The sequence below is a fragment of the Lampetra fluviatilis genome, chromosome 13 (assembly GCF_964198595.1).
Source record: "Lampetra fluviatilis chromosome 13, kcLamFluv1.1, whole genome shotgun sequence".
NCBI lineage: Eukaryota > Metazoa > Chordata > Hyperoartia > Petromyzontiformes > Petromyzontidae > Lampetra > Lampetra fluviatilis.
The window spans coordinates 8242170-8248292 of NC_136287.1; positions in this window are offsets into that span (position 1 = coordinate 8242170).

A 6123-nucleotide genomic window follows, 5' to 3' on the forward strand; every position below is an offset into this window, starting at 1 on the left:
TACAATGTGTACCTGCATATTAAAAACAAATTATTATTTGACTTTTGTTGTGATTTCGTACTTCAATTTATCATATCTAATGATTTCTACGTGTACACATCATGAGATTATATCGATAAGATTGCAGAATGTAGTAGGGTACTGAAGCAGAGGTTTGACGCAGGTAGTCTTAAAATGACAGTGCATAGGCCATTCGCTGCCCTGATTCTGCACAACCTGTGATCAAGGCTGCTGCAATTTTGCACATGGCTCGATTAGTGCAGCTAGAAAGAATGCAACAGGGTGCAGAAGCCCGAGCCATACACTTTATATCGCAGTTGAGACTCGTGTACTGTGGGTGTGAGTGGCACACACAAAGACAAAGATCCCCCATATAGACATTAACAGACTGCCTTTAGCAAGCACTGTTAGTGCCTGTAAAGGCTGGAAAAGCACACACGGTTAAAGGTTCGCCAGCACCACACCCAACCGCCTTCGTCTCCCAAGGGGCAATGTTTACACATCGCACCAGGTACTCATTTTAGGCTGAGTCAACCTAGGGGAGGTCCAAGACAGGTTCGCAGATTGACCACTGTGATTGGTCGTGAGCAGGAATCGAACTGGGGTGGCCAGAGTCGTAGCGCAGTGCGCTAACCTCTGCGAGCGCAACAGCAGCTGTCGTTCGCCACGAAGTTGATGGTTGACATCACCAGGGCACTTTGTGCCAGGCTAGGTGGACACTGAGGCCACCATGGAGTGTCGAAGACTCGCTGACATGACGTCATGTGACTCACACACGGACACGCAAAGACACTCCGAAACAAGGATCTCCCGTGCAGCCTACGCATACTGCTGGGACTAGTGAGGTTTGCGAGCGCCTCTGAAGGCTGACAAGGCAGACGAGGAGGGTGGTGTGGACCAACACGCTCGCCCGCCTTTGTCTCCCGAGTGGTGATGTTTCACCGCATCAAGTACCCATTTAACGCCGAGTCTACGTAGAGGAGACTCAGAATCCGTTCAGATGTAATCACCATTGATGTTGTCTGTGACCGGTAATCGAACTCGGGATGCCGGCATTGCAATCACAGTGTGATTTCAATTTCCGACAGACCTGTTCTTTACCTGAGGACGGCTGCTTGCGTTGTGGCCGAAACTTCGTGAAAATTATTTTATTATGTTTTATTTGTATTATTTTATTATGTTTCATTTTTATTATTTTATTATGTTTTATTTTTATTATTGTATTATGTTTTATTTTTATTATTTTATTATTTCCCTTCTACGTGACTTTACCGAAAGAACCAAGAAGACAGTGTGATTTATTCCGTAATCAATTAATGATGGACTTCCCGAGCTGCTGCCACTTTCTACGAACCTGTGACGCAACTATCTATCCAGCAACATCACCTGAACTGATTTCATCATTCCATCTCCCCTGGTGGCCGTCCTCTCGGATGCGTTCCATACCTTGGCTGCGGTTCCGTTATTATTCTTGACCATCGTCCATCATCCATTATAGTGAGGTGTTCTGCCCAAGCCCTACTCACAGAAAAGGGTGTTTCCATACCTCTTGTCTTCACGTCTCTGTGTGTATCGCTATGTTCGTCTCCCTTTCTCTCTATCTCTGTGTCTTTGTGTTGTATTGTGCAGTATGTGATAACCCGCAGATAATAGGATGAATTAACCACGCGCATCCTTTTCCCCCGCGAAAATTGGAATCTGTCCACAATCACGGGGACAATTGTGGATGACGGCGGATAATAGGAAGATTAGGGCCAGAAGTAATGTAAGTTTTGTTGGACGCTAGAGCTGCTGAGGTTAAGAGGATGTGTGGGTCATAGGGTAATCAATTAATAGTTCTGCATGTCAATGATTACTCATGACGTTTCTAACAGTTTAAGCTTCATTTAACAATGCACTCCTACTCCAGGTAATACATTAATAAGCAGTTGTAATGAATAATGCATGTTCTAATAATTGGCGCAGATAAAAGAGGTTTATTTATTTATTCATTAATTAGTATCTAGGCTGTATGTGAATTGTTGTTCATGTGATGTCATGGCACATTTAAAATGTTGGATAAGGTTAAATTGTTCGCTTGACTCCCTGGATTTAGTTGCTTGAAACTGTTTCAAGCTTCCTCAGGTCAGAAACCAGGAAGTCGGAATTTTTGTTTTTTACTTTGAGTATGCTTGACTCAGTTTCAAGTGAAACTTCACATCTAACTGCTGAATGTTGGTTGAGAGATATGTTCTTTGACTTACGAGTGAGTTGAAGCAATAACAATTGGCATGGTAAACGATTGTACATGTTACTGATGTTCGAGGTATTGCATTTAAATCTGGATTACATCTTCTTACCCATATAGTATGTTCATTGTAGACATTGGCCCATAGGTGGATGGGTGTAATTTTAACCTTTGGCAGTGGAGCAATGGGTGCAGTGGGGGAGGATGGAGTGGGGAGGATGTCCAAAGATTGAAATTTGGCAATTGTTGAGTTGATAAAGTGAAAGGCAATTTAGGCACCCGGCAGGAAGTGTTCCAACTATAAATGTTGAAATCGTCAATCTACCCTATTACCTACAACGACTTTAACGACACTCAGATGAATATCTGGTCACATGTTTTAGTAAACTTGGGATCTGCATTTCCCTTTTTTTCTGAAAGTCTAGAGCATGGGTAGGCAACCAAAATAACGAGAGGCATTATTTTCGAATTCGGTAAAAAAACTCAATATTCCCAGAGCCATAATGCACGTGATCAATACGCGATGGTGGTCCTTAATAAATAACGTAACGGAGCAGTCGTTAAAGAGCCACATTCAGCTCCGGAGCTGTAGGTTGCCGATCCCTGTTCTAAAATAACTGTGGCTTTTGCTAGAGCACGTGTTCTCAATCTGACTCCATAACTGCCTTCGGGTAGTTTACTGTAAGTTTTTGGCTTCACCCTTATTCTAGATACGCAATTTATTTTTGCGGTAAAAGTCTACCGATAAGAGTGATTGTTGTTATGGCGTAAAAGTCTACTGTTGAACATCTTGTTTTGAAATTGAGTTTATTTCGACATAAAAACTGCAAAATCAACTTTAGTTTATTACCCTTTACAATACATGTGTAGAGATGCACTCAGAGACACTAGGAGTAGGAGGCACTCTATTTATTACACAATAGGTAACTACAACTCTCAGTCAGGACAGCTTGCAGACTGCCTGACTGACGATGTCGAGAAGGTGAAGACGGCGTGCGAAGACTCCAGCAGCACGACGAGGGGATCCCACTCCAAGCAACAGCCCCGAGCCTTTGCTCGGGGACCCCTTTTATCCTCCCAGCGTGGCCTCGCTCCGCCCTGGCCACGCCCCCTTCTAGAACCTACTATTGGGTTCCCGGGCTGACCTCACGCTGCCCCCTCTATCACCTTTCCCCTACATCCCTCTCTCTGACTTATCACGTGACCTGCTGACAAGACAGGGCTGCTGCAACTGCAGATCCCTTTCTCTGCCAGCAACCCGCGCTATGCTACGTAGTGACCCATTCCATGTCACTATACATGTTACAGTATCATGTTGAAACTATTTATATATATTCTTGGTTCTTTTGGTAAAGTCACGTAGAAGGGAAATAATAAAAGAATAAAAATTCTCACGACGTTTCGATTGCAACACAAGCAATGCCACTGCATTGGTTTTCTGCACATTTCTAGCCCCGCCCACTTTCCCCCTGTCCAGTAGCATTCCGCGCAACGCTACCCTTCTCCTCCTCCCCACTTGCCTTGCTCCTCCCCCCTCTCAAATATATATAACCCCTTACCACAGCATCTCTCCCACTTCAGCTAAGATCTTCTTGTTGTAGTTTTCACACCTGATGATGATTGCTTGTGTTGCAATCGGAACGTGATAATTTTTATTATATTATAATTTTATTATTTTATTATTTCCCTTCTACGTGACTTTACCGAAAGAACCAAGAATATGAATCCCTGCCGTCACGAAAGCTTTTAATCGATAATTATTCATACTGTATTTGGTACACCCAGAATAGTAATGATATTTAAAAGTATTCAGAATTATACTTGTAGCGCCTTTTGTAATTGTAATAAGACAATGTATGTATGTTAAACTTATTTCGCACCATACCTACCGAACCGTGCTAATAGGAGGTGCAGGTAAAGCTGTCCATTGTAGTGCTGGGAACCCTGTCAGGATTAATTACTGACGTTTGTACAATCAACATTGACTTTGCACTTGAAAAAAGCAGCTGCACCTCTTGAGAGTCACGCTTGCTTCTAAAAGCGGCAGCTGCTCCCACTTGGCAGCTCTTCTTGCATGGATTTTGCTAAATTGCAGAAATTCAGTTGACTCATAGTAGCTGGCTTTACATATTTTTGTTTCCCAGGTGGAATGAAGTTTTATTGATTTATTGCAAAATTGCTTAGCAAAGCTGCGTCATTATTTACGTGATGGCAGCGGACTTGAGAGCCTCAGCCTGTGAAAACCTTTAACGGTTTTGTAGCTACATGTTTAGGTTTAACATTTCGTTTTTTACTATAAAATATGTGAAATGTAATTTATGGCAAGTTGCGTATTTTCTTCTCCATTTTGTGTAATATAAAGACCAAGCTGACAGATTGTGAAAGACATAGTGTGCTTTTTAAAAATAACAGTGAACACTCTAATTCAATGTGGCTGAACATATTGAACATTTTGTACGAAAATTGATCCATATGAACAACATTAAGTGTACTTGCTTTTAATGGTACCGCTTTGAAACAGTTTACAGTTTAATGTGTATGGTCTTGGAATTAGTTTTGCGATGTTGCATTCTCGCTAACATGATTTGACTAACGGAGATGTGTGCACTTGACTTTTCATGGAGCTTCGGGGGCTCGAACTCCACTAACTGGTTATGTTCAAGTTGCGTATCCTTTGTCCCACGCATTTCCCGACCTTTGATGTCGTTTTACTTTGTCTCTCTTTTCTCTACCATTACTCTGTTCACACTGTAATCACGAGCATGTCTATACATTTTTGTAAATCACTTTGAGATGCATTTGCATTGAAGCACTTAATAAATGAAAATGCTTCATCCTTCAATTTTCAACTTTGGTGTTTGATTAAGGATCTATCCCACCCTACAGAATGATGTTTATTGTCAAACGTTTTTCTTTGGACTGTGATTTATACATATCCATCACTCTCCGTGTATTAACACAATCCAGATGCTACACGATGTCCCTGCTTGCAGGAATGCACGGTTGCATCTATAGTTCTGATTATTGGTATGGGCTTGTTCAGACGACTAATTGTACCAGGCCTGGGTCATATTGCCCTGTTACATGCAAATAATGGGGCACAGGAGTGGCACTTAGTGACAGATTAACTGGTCCATTTATATATGCACTCGGATGCTTTTTCAACAAGGCAAATGCTTTACCAACTGCAAAAGGGATTTATGCCTATTATCTGAAAGCTACGCATTGTGATAATCTACGATCATGATTAAATTAAGAAATGTGAGTGGTTTGGGGATTTTGTTTGTCAAATCTCCGTAGCAGTATCTGTACATGGGAAATGAAATAACTTGGGTTTTAACGACTGGAATTGACATGCAGTGGTTCAGTAAGTCTGAGGAATGTTATGCCTTGCCACGATATAAAGATAACGAGTATTTTGATTTATTAATCTTTTATTATTACTTACAAAGGATGGAGAATTACATAAGAGGCGAGGTTCATTAACAATTAAGATATTCTTTAAATATGTGGGTGTTTTTGATTCATAGAAGTAATAATTAGAAAATGCTTACCAAGGCTAATTTCATATAATCAACAGGTTACAAATCAACTCTTTGCCCCAAAATTTACCAGACTATAAAAGTAGGGCACGTAATTATTATTTTTCTTTCTGAAGTGACCCAGTTGCAACATGAAGGGTCATACAAATATTACCCCTTACCAGCATGTGAATTGTTTATTCCTACACATTCAGTAGCAATCTATAAACAAAAAGCACCACTGTGTTCAACATGAGTTTCAGAGCGTTCCGTTTTTACCTGATCAATACCTCCCGTGAGTGACTTCCATAAATGTGAGTCGGAGGTCACGTCTAAATGCGGCGTGGGTGTAATGTGGTGTTAAGCAGAGGGGGC